Raw genomic sequence first — 17,194 nt, 5'->3', positions numbered from 1 at the left:
GTGGAGAAAAAGAAACTCCCTTTTTTTTTAAAAAAAAAAAGATTCTATTTACTTATTCATGAGAGACACACAAACACACAGAGAGAGAGAGAGAGAGAGAGAAGAGGAAGAGACACAGGCAGAGGGAGAAGCAGGCTCCATGTAGAGAGCCGGAGGCGATCCTGGGTGTCCAGGATCACGCCCTGGGCTGAAGGTGGCTCTAAACCGCTGAGCCATCCAGGCTGCCCAAAGAAACTCTTTCATACATTGCTGGTGATTGTAAAAAGCTGCAGCCACTTTGGAAAAACAGTTTGGCAGTTCCTCAAGAAGTTAAATATGAAATTACCATATGACCCACCAATTTTATTACTTTGTATATACTCAAGAGAACTGAAAATATATGTCCACACAAAAACTTGTACATGAAAGTTCATAGCAGCATTATCCCCAATAGCCAAAAGATAGATACAACTCAAATATCCACCAACTCATGAAATGATATAACAAAATGAAGTATATCTACAGAGGAATATTATTTGTCCATAAAAAGGAATGAAGTACTGATATATGCTACAACACTGAAATTTGAAAACACTACGTTAAGTGAAAGAAGTCAGTTAAAAGACCACATATTCTATGATTTTGTTTACATGAAATGTCCAGAATAGACAAATCCATAAAGACAAAATGATTTGTGGTTGCTAGGGGTTAGGGGCAAGAAGGAATGGGGAATGGCTATTAATGGGTATGGAGTTTCTTTTGAGGTGCTGAAAATGCCCTTGAATTAGATAGTAGGGCAGCCCTGGTGGCTCAGCAGGTTAGCACCGCCTTCACTTCAGCCCAGGGCCTGATCCTGGAGACCCTGGATTGAGTCCCACATCGGGCTCCCTGCATGGAGCCTGTGTCTCTGCCTCTCTCTCTCTCTCTCTCTCTCTCTCTCTCTCTCTGTGTCTCTCATTAATAAATAAATAAAATCTTTAAAAAAAAAAGAATTACATAGTGATGGTTGTAAAACTTTGTGAATATACTAAAAATTGAATTATACACTTGAGAAGGTGAGTTTTATAGTATACGAATTATATCTCAATAAAGCTATTATAAAGAAAGAGGTTTCTCACTAAATTCAATGTCTTTCTTCAAATGTCAACTTAAATATTTTTAAAAATCTCTTTTCAACTTTATTTTTAAATGTATGTATATATAATGTATATATATATACACACACTCACATTACTATTTTCCAATGTGAATTTGCTTAGGAAATTAACTTCTAATACCGTTTCTAGGGAAAATGAAGAAATTATGAATTTTAAAAGACATAGAATGAATTTTTATAACACAATGACAATTTTGGAAACTAGGTATCTTCTATGTCTTACTCAATCTGTGAAACTTCAATTTCTGCCCCAGTTTGAAAAATTGCTTTTCTCACAAGAAATCACATCTTCCCACATCCATTCCTTTTTCACCTAATCTTGGCCTTTTAGTGTTCTGACCTCCCCCTCCTTCCTGTTCTCATCCTCTCTCTGGCCTCTCCAGCTTAATTTCTTTTCCAACCTAGCCTGGAGGCAGTTTTCACCCATACTATCTTCTTCAATTATCTTATCTGTTTGTAGATTAGTTCACCATGCTTTATCAATCTCCGTGAACTGTATTTTTCTCCACTACTTATGGGCTACCGTACACCACTTAAGAAGGCCATATACTTATGTTCATTGCATTCTTTACAAATATCTAAATCTGATCAAAGCTAGACTTTCACTATTGCTCAGTAACCCTTTAACATTTCCTTTGATGACTCCTCTTCCTATTCTCCATCAGTGTATTGCAGATCTTTATCTTCTTCAATCCCCAACTCTAGTGTCAGCAAATGATGTTGTCATCTACCCTGCAGAAGATTAGGAAGCCATGAAGTACGATTTTTCCCCAACTGCTTTTTTCTCCATCTCATTACATCTTCACCCATTCCAACATCCATTCTACCTATTGTAATATTTTGTGTCTATGTTACTAATCACTTAATATGTTCTAGGGCTTAGACACTGTATTAAAAGCTCTACTCTATCCTATGTCCAAGCTACTCTGGATGATGGCCACTTTACTTTTCTATCTCTGGGCTTTGTTCATGCAATTTCCTTTTCCTGGAATTCTTTTCCCCCTAGGAAATTCCAACTCAATCTTCAAGATCCTGCTAAAATGTCACCTCTTCTGGGAAGTAGTCACACACACAAAAAGAATAATTCTTTTATATTTCTCAAACATTTCCCCTCTACTCTGCTAACAGAGTAGCAAACCATATTTTCTAGTTAGTTGTATTCTCTCCCCCATTAAAAGCAGCACTTTGTAGGAAAGTACCGTATCTTATTCATCTTTGTATTCCTAGAAATTGGCAAAGACATAGCAGGCATTACAAAATTAAGCAAAATGATAGCAACAAATAACATGACAACTAAAGTTTCCCTGATTCCCCCTTTCCAACTCTCACACCTGTTAAGCAAATGTCCAGGTTCAAAATCCATCATATTTGATTCTCCTCCTCCATGTCAACATGAAATCTTAATGCCACATTCTACTAATTTCCTCTCATCTACGTGTAATTTACCCTTCCTTTCTGTTCCCACTGCTAACACACTAATCCAGGTTCACATCAACTATATCCATTTAACACTTCAGTATCTGGTTATCTCTTTGCAAGTTGCCACAATCCCCAAATCCTTGATAAACAAATAATATTTAAACATAGCTTTCGGGGATCCCTGGGTGGCGCAGCGGTTTAGCGCCTGCCTTTGGCCCAGGGAGCGATCCTGGAGACCTGGGATCGAATCCCACATCGGGCTCCCGGTGCATGGAGCCTGCTTCTCCCTCTGCCTATGTCTCTGCCTCTCTCTCTCTCTCTGTGACTATCATAAATAAATAAAAATTAAAAAAAATAAACATAGCTTTCATCACAATATGTCCCTGCTCCGTATTTCCCCAAGGTTCCCAAATACAGATCTTCCAGTCCAAGCCCTCTCCTTGGTGCAGTCTTTACATCTTTGCTTAGTGCTTTTCCATGCAGGGAGTATCATCTACCCAAACCCTAATTACACTTCATAGTTTATGTGGAATTGATTCAATAATGATCTTAATCCAAACTGATCTCTCCTCCTGATTGCTAGAGCAATTTTTGTATTTACTAAACAATCAAGCACTTGCTGTTCAATTGGTTCATGAGATCATAAGCTTGTAGACCTCAAGAACTCAGAGAGAGAGAGAGAGAGAGAGAGAGAGAGAGAGAAGAGGTTCTCCAGCATTGTTCTGTGTTATTTCTTAGAAGGTACTCAGCAGGGATCCCTGGGTGGCACAGTGGTTTAGCGCCTGCCTTTGGCCCAGGGTGTGATCCTGGAGACCCGGGATCCAGTCCTACGTTGGGCTCCCTGCATGGAGCCTGCCTCTCTCTACATATATATCTATCATGAATAAATAAATAAAATCTTAAAAAAAAAGAAGGTACTCAGCAAATACCCCTTGAGATAACCTGAACTGAATAGTAAAAACTGGTCAAATGAATAATAGTGGTCAGCGTTGACCACACGGTGCCTCTTGGGTCAAAAGCAACAATGAGTGTTGGGTTAAGTATAAAGCAAAAGAGGACTGGTTATACCTCATAAAGGAGTTAGGCATAATGGAAAGCTTGATGCCACCCTTGTTCATTCAGCAAGTACTGATGCCTACTAAGCATCACCCACTGTTCTACATTAGAGGTGAATATGACAGACATGCTCAGGAAGACAAGATCGTGCTTCCGTCGCATTTACGTTCTAAGGGTCCAGCCTTTAGAGCACCTTTGTGTAAGTCAGTGAATAAGTCATCAGCTTCTCTAAAACTATCTTCCAGGTTTAAGAATCCAGGTCTGACCACGTTCCAGAAATAGTCAGCCACTGGTTCTTGTTTCCTTAAACTCAGTGGTACCGGGGATTCCCTGGCTGGCTCAGCGGTTTAGCACCTGCCTTCGGCCCAGGGCGTGACCCGGGAGACCCGGATCGCTGCGTCGGGCTCCCTGCATGGAGCCTGCCTCTCCCTCTCTCATTCTCATGAATAAATAAAATCTTTAAAAAAAAAAAAAACCCTCAGTGGGACCATTACACTGCGCGACAAAGAGCTTGTCAATGGGAGTGTCCGCGTGGGTCGGGCCCCGTGTGCTATGGAGGCAACTCGGCAAGCGGAGCATTGTCACGCAGACGAGGAAGCCGTGACACGGACAGGGGAGTGCGCTTCCGAGATCTACAAGAAAATGTGGATTTGGACTATGAAGAAGGCATCGTCACGCCCTCCTCTCCTGGCCCACGCCAGAGAGCAAAAAAAGATCAGGGCCGTTTTGCACAAATGAAATCTTGGTTCTTATGGGTGAAACCGGGAAGGGATGTGTGAGGTCTGCTCTCCCAGCCGCCCGGACAGCAAGGAGGTGGTGGATGCTCCTAACGGGCTGTGCGCCTGACCCAGACCGCGGAGAGAGGGGTACCCCACCCGGCCGCGGAGCCAGCAGAGGGGCCGAGGCGCCGCCTCAGACCTCGGCGCCCGCCTGGGTGCTAGTGGGTCGGCCGCCGCCGGGACTACGGGGCAGCCACGGCCCAAGGCTTACCGCAAGGCCGGACCGAGCCCGGCTGTGCCGAGGCAGGTCCTCCAAGACAGACACCGGGCAGGGCCGGGGCGGCCACCGCTACAAGGATGAGCCCGTCAACTGAGCCGTTCCGCCACCACTTCCCGTTTCCGGGCACGTGACAACTCCACGCCGGAAGTCGACCCCGTAGAGGAGGGAGGAGGGGCGCTGGTGGGCGGGGCGGGGCGGGGCGGGCAAGGTCTCGCGGGGGCGGGGCGGGGCGGGGGGCGTGTCAAGGGGGCGGGGGCGGGGCCGCTCTTGCTCGGAGACGGACTTGGCACCTGGGAATACTGGTGTCGGCGCGAGGTTACTTTTTTTTTAGAAGAGTTATTTATCCCGATATTTTCTGCAATTTCATTTAAGAAGCGGTCCGATTAAGTGTTTTCTCTTTCTGTGTATGTAAAGCTCTGTTAACTCTAGATCCTTGCTACTTACAGCGTGGGGAGTTTAAAGGACTTAAATCAGAATTTCCGAGGGGTGGGGACCCAGACTATTCTCAAAATCTTCCGAGAAGATCCTAACATGCAGCTAAGATTGAGAACTGTTGATGTACGCACCTTGATGGTCAAAGTGTGGTCCTCAGACCAGCTGGTAGGGCGTCAGCTGTCTGAGGCCTTTTTAGATCCTGCAGCCTCTCCGCAGACCTATTGAATATTCGCATCTATTGAATCTGAATCTGCATCTTAACAAAATGACGTCTACGCACATGTAAGTTTGAGAAGCACCAATGGTGCCAAGGTTGCTGGTTGCAAGACAGGTAATTCGTATTCCATATTCTTGGCACTGGTTTTATGCCAGGCACTTTGATCCAGGTGCAGAGGTGATTCAGACCTAAATCCTACCCTGAAACAGTTCACAGTTTGGTAGGTACAAATATACATAAAATAAGATAACAAAATAAGTGACCAACGAGAGGTACAGGTTAGATAAGTGTGCTGGGAATTCGAAGGCATGATTTCTTTGCTCCTGCTCAACACAATCTTTTGTAGGTGTTCTGCAGGGTCCATTCATGTATGCATTCTTTTTTTTTTTTTTTTTTTTTTTGGACAAAGTGCAACTTCTATACCAGGCATTGTGTCAGGTGCTGGAGATACAAATGCAAGGATCCCATTCAGAAGAGGGCACACTCTCCTTGGGGGAACAGACTTAAATACATGGATAAATTACAGTTTGGTGAGGTAATTCCAACAACAAAGGTAGATAAGAGACTACAAAAGAGGAAGTAACTCACTCTGTCAGGGATGGAGTCACTGAAAAAGAGAAAAATAAGTTGTGTAAAGTATCCTCTAGTGTCTGAGTATATAATTTTTTTTTTTTTTAATTTATGATAGTCACACAGAGAGAGAGAGAGAGAGGCAGAGACATAGGCAGAGGGAGAAGCAGGCTCCATGCCGGGAGCCTGACGTGGGATTCGATCCTGGGTCTCCAGGATCGCGCCCTGGTCCAAAGGCAGGCGCTAAACCGCTGCGCCACCCAGGGATCCCTGAGTATATAATTTGGTAGGAAAAATATCAGGGTTAGTTTTTTTTTTTTTTTTAGATTTTTTATTTACTTATTCATGAGAGGCACAGAAAGAGGCACAGACACAGGCAGAGGCAGAGGGAGAAGCAGGTTCCATGCAAGGAGCCAGACGTGGGACTCGATCCCGGGTCTCCAGGATCAGGCCCTGGGCTGAAGGCAGCACTAAACTGCTGAGCTACTCAGGCTGCCCCAAAATCAGAGTTAGTAAAGACCTATTTGCTACTGAGTTTAATATGCTCTAGTGAATGCTACCTCAAATGCTTTTCAATTTCATTAAATGATCTTCCTTTTAAGAGCAGGATCTATATCTAGTATTATCTTTAAAAAGACTCATTTGGCCTTTCGTGCCCAGTACTAGAACTCTTACTGTGGACACTATTTATGTGACAATTGCACGTGCTATTTTGTCCTGTTGTTGTTGTTTTGTAAATTAACAACTGTATGTTTGTGGCCCTCTTCAAAGCTAGGATTCAGTGAATTGAGTTTTAGAAGTCTGGACTTCTTTCCTGAACTCCAGATTTGTGTATACACCATCTCCCCAACATTTGCATTTGCATGTCTTATCAGGCATCTCAACTTTTGGTCCAAAAATTATTCTCTCCCCTTTCCCCTCTTGGATTTCCTCCAGTCGAAACTAAAACAAAGGCTCATGTACAGTGGTTTATTTGGGGCTTTGACCCTAAGGAGCAAGAGTAAGAGAGGGAAAGTGAAACAATGAAGAAAGAGAAGCAATATAATGGTGTGTTACTGAGTTGGTCATCACCACATTTGAATATTTTCTTGATCTCTTAAGACTTTCTGAGAAGTTTTATGAGATGAGTCTCAAAACTGCCCACTGAAGGCGAGAATGGAGCCCAAAGTGATCAAGTAATAGAATTTCAAGGTCACTGAATTCCATGCTGTGTATTCTGCTGGAAATATCCTTCCACCCAAGGCCTGGAGAACTAAGTATTATTATCTAGCAAAACCTAAATTTGAGAGTAAGGAAACATAAATCTATAAGTGACTCATTGATAAGATGGGCCAATCCTTTTCCAATGCCTGGGTTTCTAGAGCCATGTCTTTAACTGTTTAGGGATACTCTTTATTGGTTGGTTTTGAGCATTTACCACATCTTGTAGGAGAACACCTCAATCCCAAGCAGGCATATTAACTGGGTTTGTAGCAAGCCATTCCACTACTTTTATGAACCTGGCTGCCTCTGAATGATGTGTGATATTTTAATATTAGTGGATTCCATGGTGATGTGTATATTGTCACTTTGAGGTTTCTTTGGTTTGGGGCTCTGAAGTGGATTCCTTGGTTGAGATAATGTTGATCAAGAATGTTATATTCTGGTGATCATGGATGTTGGCAGAGTCACCGTAGGCAAGACAGAAAAACCTAGACAGCTGTAAAGATTTTTATTTCAGGCCACTTTTCTCTATATATAAAGCAAACAGGAAGAACACTCTTCTAAACTCCGCCAGCTGGAAAGATTCCCCTTCACCTTTGTTCTTTAGAGCCATTCCTGAGTGGAACTGTAGTGCAACAACAGTCCAATTTTGCCTACCTACCAACATAATATTTCATCTATCTGTGAACCAGATTTAAGTTTTTGATTCTTTGTTAGGTGGTCATAGGGACCTCCCAGAAGGTCATAGGAGTGAGTTGATAAACAGATGTCAGTGCTGTAGAAGTGCCAGGGGTCGAATTTACCCAGTCATGTAGTTTGCTTGTGTCTCCTGGATCTGCTCAGGCTCGATCCCATACCATTTCCATCCTTCATACATTCCTGCTATCTCCATGTGCTTATGACGTGGTAGATCTGATTCTATGCAGCTCATGAAAAATAGCTCTAGTTTTGGGGCACCTGGGTGGCTCAATGGTTGAGTGTCTGCCTTTGACTCAGGTTGTGATCTCGGAGTCCTGGGACTGAGTCCTGCATCAGGCTCCCCACAGAGAGCCTGCTTCTCTTTCTGCCTATGTCTCTGCCTCTCAGTGTGTCTCATGAATAAATAAATAAAATCTTTGAAAAAAAAAAAACCTTTAGTTTTTCCAGTGACTGGTTCTCTGGCCTTGCAGAACATGAAGGACCTGTACTGCAACTCTTTTATCAGGGACTTTCCAGAAATTTCAAAGTGTTTTTTTTTTAATCTATCAGAGATCCCTCTAGCACCATTAGATCTGCTCAAACAAATGACCTGAGCGTTAATTGACTTGCATCATAGCCCTTGTGGCAGTATATCCAAGTGATGGGCACTTTAGTTTTACAACAAGTTCATTCTAACATCCTTACTTCTGAGAAACATTCTAGTGGTGGTTCTTCAGTCTCATGATCAATTCATTCTAACATTGCTATTTCTCTGTCTTCTGATTCCTTTCTCAATATTCATTCAAAATTGTCCAAACATCTCATTTAGCACAGGCCATCATCATATCCAAGCTTTATGAAGACATCAAGGTTGTGTGTTAGAACTGACTCCATGTGTCTTTGCCAAAACATTAAATCCAGAATCACAGATGAATGGCCCTATGATATAAATTCTCCCCTATTCAGCCTTACAACCTTTGGTTTAACACTCTAAATATTCACTCTCACAGATACTTCCCTGGTTCAAATCAGTATGTTGTAGCAGTCCTGCAATTCTTTAAGAGTTAGTCTACACCAGTTCTATATCTAGGGGACATTTAGTAATGTCTGGAGACATTTTTGGTTATTAGACATTATTAGAAGGGTTCTGCTAGAATCTAGTCGGTAGATGCCAGGGATACTATAAATAGTCTACAATACACAGGACAATCCTCCATAGCAAAGAATTATCTAGCCCAAATGTCACAAGGGCTGAGATTGAGAAATCCTAGTCTACTTATCCTTAGAGCAGGGATTGCAATCCTCTATATATTTATTGTAACTGAGGTTTGACCATTGTTACTGGCTTGAGGTAATGAGAGCAATAGGGGTGGATATTGAGGGAAATAAGATTAGGAAGCACTTGCCTCAGATATGTTTGCAGAATTTCTGGACAAGGAGAGACTGTTTTCCTTTATCAGGAGGAAAGAGACTATTGGCATAGAAGATGAAAAAAATCTGAAGATTTAGGAGTATAAGGCATGTCCATACAAATGTCCCCATTCTCGATCTCAGGGTTCCATTATTTTCCTATTAGGGCCTGGCTTTGAGACAGGTAATGTTTCAAGGCTGTGCATTCAGACTTCTTTGTAGCTCTACCACACTTATGATTATGTGTTGGAGCTGATTTTTAGTACAGTCTGCTCTGTGGCTACACTGCCCTAGAGGATTTATGGCTTTCACAGTGTACCATGATTAACTGAATACAGCCTGTCAATTTCTTTTGTTAAGATCCCAAAATCAGTTAACAGTATCAGGCCATCTTATAATTATTATTGCTTTCACAATGCTGAAGTACCATGTGTACCACGTAATCCAGTGCTTCATTTTCTGTCTGCCCCTTATTCCAATCTATTCGAGTTGGTTAGAGTTGAGAGTCTTGGTAATTGTAATGTCACTGTATGCCAGAGGTTATCACTACTTGCAATTTACCATCACCCACTTACCACCAGCAGAGGTCCTTATCGTCTTGTGATCAGTGTTATAGGATCAGTCTCTAAAATCCCATATTGAAGGTTTCCTTTCTAGAGCCAGGTTTAGTGCTCAGGGTTGCCCTGAAAGCAGAGCCCAAAAGGAGGGCTTACATGCTTGTAGTTTATTTGAGAATATGAGTTCAGGGAACAGAATGAGGGCACAGAGGAAATAAAATAGAGAAGGAATAAAAAACAGTACAACTGTACATTATTGAGGTGACCTATGCCATGGGCAACTTTGAACAATCTTATGGTTACCTTCTGCAAAGCCTAATGGAATATCTTTCAGAATTCTTCATTGGAATGAAGGAGAAAGAGGAAAGCATGTATCCATCACTTCCTGTCTCCCATTGGTCAAGACTGAGCTACATGCTTCCAGTCACCTGTGGCAGTGGAGGGCTGGTTTCTGCAGGTATGTCATGCTATAGGCAGGGAGTGAGAGAGAAAAGGTGCGGCTATATTGCTGTTGAGAGAAGCTGGTGATGCCTGCACAGAATTGGTCACTGCCTAACATTTAGAAGAGGAAGAGAAGTTGGAAGTATTTAAAATGATGTGTAAAAAGTTTCTAAACACAGCTTCTCCCTTGGTTTTGTCTATTTGGGTTAATGGTATCTCTTTCTTCTCTTTCTCTTATATTCCATATCCAATCTTTCAAGAATTCTTATTGGCTCTACCTTCAGAGTACATCCAGAATCTGACCACTTTTCACCATCTCCATGTCTGCTCTTTCCTTGATTATTGCCAGTATCATGTCTCTCCTGAATTACTGCTGCCCAAATAGTCTTTTACAGCCTCCTCTGCTCTGTTTCTACCCTTATCTCCTGATAGTCCATTCTTAACACAGCCTCCAGAGTGATTCTTTTTAAAACACGACTCAAATTATGTTACCCTCTGCCCAGATTCATCCAGTAGCTCCAGAGTAAAAAGCAAAGTTCATACAATGACCTACAAGGCTCCTTTCTCCACCCACCAAGATTTCATCTTCCACTACCCTGCTTGATCACTTTAGTCTAGTTGCTCAGACCTCCTTGTTGTTCCATGAAAAGTCCAAGTAAACTGGACCTTTGGGTATGCCTTTTCCTATGCTTGGGATAATTTTCCATTAAATATCTGCATGGCTTACTGCTGCATCCTTTTCAAGTCTTTGCTCAAGTGTTACCTCAGTGAGGGTTTCCATGATAACCCTATTTGAAATAATGTTATAGGATGTGCCTGGCTGGCTCAGTCAGTAGAGCATGTGACTCTTAATCTTGGGGTTGTGAATTCAAGCCCCACATTGGGTGTAGAGATTACTTTAAAAAGATAAGTAAAATAAATAAAATAATAAAATAAAATAGTGTACCAACCTAGCATTCTTTATCTTCCATTTTTGCTTCATTTTTCTTTCCATGGTTCTTATTACACCCTGGAATACTGACATTACGTCCTGACAGATATGTTATTGGGTTATTTGCTCTTTCTCTTTCTCTGGAATGGAGCTTTATGAGGGGAAGTACTTTTTATCTGTTTGGTTGTGAACCAAATATATCCCCAGTTCCTGAAACTCATACCAATGCACTTATTATGTTCTATATACTATTCTAAGCACACTACATGTCATAACTAATTTAGTCTTCACAACGATCCTGTGAAGTAAGAATCTTTATTATCCTCACTTTAAAGACTAGAAAATGAAGGGACAGATTAATTATTTAGCCAGAGGACAGAGAGTAAGCACATAGTAGTATTTTGATGAATACTTCTTTATGTCACTAAAGTCCTCTGCAACATAAAATGGTGGAAATATGTCATCACTGGGTCATGCAGAACTGGGTTCAAGTCTGGTCTTACCTGGTTCAATAACCACAGGGTAAGTCACTTAATTAACTCTTTCGAGCCTTAGTTTCCTCATCTGTAAATTCACCATAATAATCCCCATATTTTTTTAAAAGATTTTATTTATTTATTCATGTGAGACAGAGAGAAAGACAGAGAGGTAGAGACACAGGCAGAGGGAGAAGCAGGCTTCATGCAGGGAGCCTGACGTGGGACTCGATCCCAGGTCTCCAGGATCAGGCCCTGAGCTGAAGGCTGTGCTAAACGGCTGAGCCACTCGGGGCTGCCCAATAATCCCCATCTTTTGGGAGTCTCATGCAATTTGCTGAGATATTTCTCTTTTTTTTAAATAATAAATTTATTTTTTATTGGTGTTCAATTTGCCAACATACAGAATAACACCCAGTGCTCATCCCGTCAAGTGCCCCCCTCAGTGCCCGTCACCCATTCACCCCCACCCCCCATCCTCCTCCCCTTCCACCACCCCTAGTTCGTTTTCCAGAGTTAGGAGTCTTTATGTTCTGTCTCCCTTTCTGATATTTCCCCACATTTCTTCTCCCTTCCCTTCTATTCCCTTTCACTATTATTTATATTCCCCAAATGAATGAGAACATATGTTTGTCCTTCTCCGATTGCTGAGATATTTCTTGTAAAGCACTTGGCATAGTGCTTGGCACATAGTAAGCATTCAATAACTGATAGCTGTTATGACATGCAGGGTGATTCAGAAGATTCAATTGGGTCAATTGATGTTCTCAAAAAATGTATGATAGTCATGCAGGCTCTAAGATCCTGCTTCCTTTTCATAGACAGAAGGCTATATATATTAACATACATCACATATGAGGCAATCTCATGGTTGGATAGCATGAAATAATTTTTCTGCTGCTAAAAAGGAAAGGGAAGGAGGGAGAAGTTTCTTCCAAATAGCCCAGAGGAATGAATATTGATGACAACACTGGCAGGATTATTGAAGTTAATTGCTTCCTCAGAGAAATCTCTCTTGATACCTTGCTCCAATAAAGCAGAGGTGTGAAGCTTGTGGATTCTTTTTTTTTTTTTTTTAAGATTTTGTTTATTTATTCATGAAAGAGAGAGAGAGAGGGAGAGAAGAGAGAGGCAGAGACATAGGCAGAGGGAGAAACAGGCTCCATGCAGGGAGCCTGATGTGGGACTTGATCCCAGGACTCCAGGATCACACCCTGGGCCAAAGGCAGGCGCTAAACCGCTGAGCCACCCAGGGATCCCCAAGCTTGTGGATTCTTAATGAACTCAGAGCACTTAGAGTAACCAGCACTCATTTCCCACCTTTTGGAGGCAGAAAGGGAATCTCTTTTCCTCTGCTTGAAAGTCCTGAGGGAGGAAGAACAGACGTGTCCAGCTGTCTCCAGGGCTCTGCTAGATGAAGCACCAATGGGTAGATAGCACAACTGATTTTGTGGATTTTGTTTAGTGAGAAACCATAGGGCTCACAGAAATGGACTTTCACATAACCCGCTAATACTGCAGTCCAACTGTCCTTTAATTTAAATCTGATTGATTTTATTGAGTACGAGGCCAAGAGGTCTTTATATGTTTGAAGTAATCATATGAATCTATACAATTTCATTTTTTCCTTATTCCTAACTTGGGGACTTTTATTATGTCAGTTACTTGGATTTTTATCTTTTCTTTTTCTTAGCACTGTTTTCTCATAATTCAATTATGCACATTTCTGTCTAAGGAAGGAAGAACAATTAATTTCTCAGAGATGTCAGATCATTAGTATGAATACAGAGAAAACCAAGGAAAAATTTTTGGAACAAAGAATCACAGTGCTCCACCTTCCACATTCATTCTTTCTTTATAAATGGCTTTAGAAGTGTCAAGATGACAGAATAATGTCTCCCTATTATGCACATAGTAATTGGTGTTTGTTTTAGGCTTTATTAGAAACAGATGTAAATATCAGATGATAATACTTTTCATTTCTTTGCAGCTTTATAGAAGGAAGTTGGGGAGCCACTAAATGAGAATGATAACTACCTGTGTCACTATTAATGAAGTAAATATCTAAAATGAATATTAGCTAGGTAGCAGATGCACATTTGAACAACATAGAAAGTAATACAGTAAGATGTACAGATACCAGGAAGGTGAAGGTTGGCTTGCAGAATCACGTGTTTCGAGTTTTTTTTTATGCAGCTGTTTTATTCAATGTACACATTATGGTTTTTAAAAAGATTTTATTTATTTATTTAGATTTTATTTATTTATTTATTTTTTTTTTTTTTAGGATTGAAGTATGTTTATTTATTTATTTTTTTCAATTTACTAACATACAGAATAACACCCAGTGCCCGTCACCCATTCACTCCCACCCCCCGCCCTCCTCCCCTTCTACCACCCCTAGTTCGTTTCCCAGAGAAGTCCTAGCCTCAGCAATCAGACAACAAAAAGACATTAAAGGCATTCAAATTGGCAAAGAAGAAGTCAAACTCTCCCTCTTCGCCGATGACATGATACTCTACATAGAAAACCCAAAAGTCTCCACCCCAAGATTGCTAGAACTCATACAGCAATTCGGTAGCGTGGCAGGATACAAAATCAATGCCCAGAAGTCAGTGGCATTTCTATACACTAACAATGAGACTGAAGAAAGAGAAATTAAGGAGTCAATCCCATTTACAATTGCACCCAAAAGCATAAGATACCTAGGAATAAACCTCACCAAAGATGTAAAGGATCTATACCCTCAAAACTATAGAACACTTCTGAAAGAAATTGAGGAAGACACAAAGAGATGGAAAAATATTCCATGCTCATGGATTGGCAGAATTAATATTGTGAAAATGTCAATGTTACCCAGGGCAATATACACGTTTAATGCAATCCCTATCAAAATACCATGGACTTTCTTCAGAGAGTTAGATTTTATTTATTTGAGAGAGAAAGCGCACTAGAGAGACAGAGCAAGCACAACCTGGGGGCAGGGGACAGGGAGAAGCAGGCTCCCTGCTGAGCAGGAAACCTGATGTGGAGCTCTATCCCAGGACCCCTAGGATCATGACCCAAGCTGAAGGCAGATGCTTAACCAACTGAGCCACCCAGGTGCCCCTCAATGTACATATTGTGGGGTGATATTACAATAGAAGTCATGGTACTAAGTTACCTGTACACATTCAGAGAGATTCTCTCAGAAGTACAGAGATCATCTCTCATCTAATTCTGAATCTCTTCTGAGAATTGGCCACCATGGACAAAAATATACATAATTTTGCTTGAAGTTGAATTTAATGATCCTAAGCATGACTTTGCTAATATACTTGGGTCAAGCACCGGACATAGGATTTTTCTCTTCTCTGCACTTGGGGAATTCAGGAGCAAGGCCACTGGCAAGACAAGACCTACACCCTAAAAGTGTAAGCAAATTAAGATAGCTATAAATGAATACATGGGCTTGACCATATTCATTTTTGCTAAAAATTAGATTTAATGTTGAATTCTCCAACTGCTTCAAACTTACATCCCTCCTTTATTACAAGACATTATTAAATTGTTTATTATTTATATGGATTAAATCCAATGGAAAGATCTATTTTCACATATACTAAGTAATGTATTTAAGCAACAGTCATGTATTTAAGCAACAGTCAATGTGTAACTTCTAGTAAGTAGCACTTTCACTGTACAGTGTAAGTAGCTAGAGGTAAACAGCTGCTTTTAAGGTAAGGTAAGACTGTTGTTACTAAAATTATTTACTGGCAGGGAGTGTAGATAATTAATTTTTACCATTAATGAAGTCCCTTGAAGATCAAGAACTTCCCAAGAGAGGCATGAAATGAGTCCCCAAGACTGTTTTTCCCTTAGAAATGTATATAAAATCTGGAGTAAGCTCATAACCTATTTTTTTTCAGTATCTTCAGTCTTTTGGGCAGAATATTTAAAATTGGTAGTAAGCAAAAAAAAGGATGGTCAAGCCGTGAAATAGGAAAGCACAACTATTACCAGAAATTCAGTAACAGTTGCCTACAGGAAGTTGTCCAGCCTGGAATGGTTATATAAGAACAATATACAAAAACTTGGTATTTGACTACCTACTAGTAAAAAGTTAGCTCAGCTGGAATACGTTTCCATCAGCATGGTTGAAATAAAAGATTCATTCCTGAAATCTGTGGATGCCTACAAAATTTATTTTATATTTTCTTGACAGTAAAACAAATGAATCTGTTAATCATTGGTGGAGAACTGCAAGTATTTTTACCTGATTTAATATTCTTATCAGTGATATATTAGGACAGTTTGTGGTTTTTATAGTATCTGGTATTCTTTTAAAGGCAGGAAAAATTTTGAAAGCACAGTGGATTACTCATTTTTTAAACATTTTCAGTGTTTTCTTTTTTCCCAATATTTAAAAATGTGATAAAAATATACATAATATAAAGATTACCATCTTAACTGTTTTAAGTGTACAGTTCAGTGGTATTAAGCACATTCATACTTAATATGCAACCAACACCACCATCTATCTCCGTAACTTTACATCTTGCAAAACTGAAACTCTATATCCATTAGACAATAACTCCTTAGCACTTTCTCCCCTAATCCCTGGCACCCTGTCTCCCAGTCCCTGACAATCATCATTATTCTTACTGATGTTTTCTTTTAATAAGATTTTTTAAAATAGAGAATTAGGTGGTTAAAATATTACATAAGATTAAAATGTGTCTCTTTAAGCACCCTTACATGTAATTTTTGGAAAATAATTATGTTGATAAATAATTTCCTGGCTCAGACTTTCCCAAGAAGAGAAAAGTGGCCGCTTTCATATCATAAATAAGCTACTCTCAGAGGTTGTAGAAACAAGTGGCAAAATGTCTATCAGTTCTTTTTTATCAGGACTTGGCTCCAATTACTCAAGAACTCAAAGTTTCCAAGTTTCTCCCACAACCAACCTTCAAGGGTAAGGATCATAGACTTTTTTGCTACTTGCTTAAGGATAAAAAAAAAATGTGTGTCATTTGCAAATGGGAAGTATGACAACAATCAATCAAATAAATACCTTTAACTTTTAGGTCTCCTTGTCAAAAAAATAAATCTGGTTTTCCAAATAAAATCTTACTTTTATATTTATAAAACATCTGTGAGGGCAGACACTTTATTATGTGCCATGAGGAACACAAAGATTAATAGCTTTTATCATGTCTTCAAGGACCTTGGAATGAAAACTGATGACCATTGGGCATATACACCCTGTGAGGCCATCACTTTCTCACCCATGCAATGCCTTGATATGAGCTTCATTAATAAAGCACACCTTTAAATCTTTTTAAAGAAAAAAATTAAAATTTAAGTAGTATATGGGGCACCTGGGTGGCTCAGTTGGTTAAACATCCGACTCTTGATTTCAGCTCAAATCATGATCTCTCTGTGATGAGCGTGGAGCCTCCTTGAGATTCTCTCGCTGCCTCTCCCTCTGCTCACCCCACTCCCTGCTTTTGTGCATTCTCTCTCTGAAAAAAAAATTGAAAAGAATTTAGGTAGTATATTATTGTACAACCTGAATAACTTCCCCCAAGACAGATTTCCAGAGCCCAGGCAGGCAGAAGGCATACTGTGCTACCATCCATCCTTCCAATATCCAGCTAGATGAGGAAACAAAGCCAGAATGGCTCA

General features: G+C 40.5%; 1 protein-coding gene across 8 annotated transcripts in view; it reads right to left on the bottom strand.

Moving 5' to 3' along the window:
- EXOC1 (exocyst complex component 1) overlaps nt 1–4,759 on the bottom strand; it is a 67,264-nt gene extending 62,505 nt beyond the window's left edge. For all 8 annotated transcript variants that reach the window (XM_025435517.3, XM_025435520.3, XM_025435521.3 and 5 more), the window contains exon 1: nt 4,601–4,759. The gene's annotated coding sequence lies outside the window, so the exon portion shown is untranslated. The remainder of the gene's footprint in view (nt 1–4,600) is intronic.
- Between the last annotated feature and the right edge of the window lie 12,435 nt (nt 4,760–17,194).

This window comes from Canis lupus, chromosome 13 (assembly GCF_003254725.2).
Source record: "Canis lupus dingo isolate Sandy chromosome 13, ASM325472v2, whole genome shotgun sequence".
NCBI lineage: Eukaryota > Metazoa > Chordata > Mammalia > Carnivora > Canidae > Canis > Canis lupus.
This window is presented reverse-complemented; position numbering and strand designations above follow the sequence as displayed.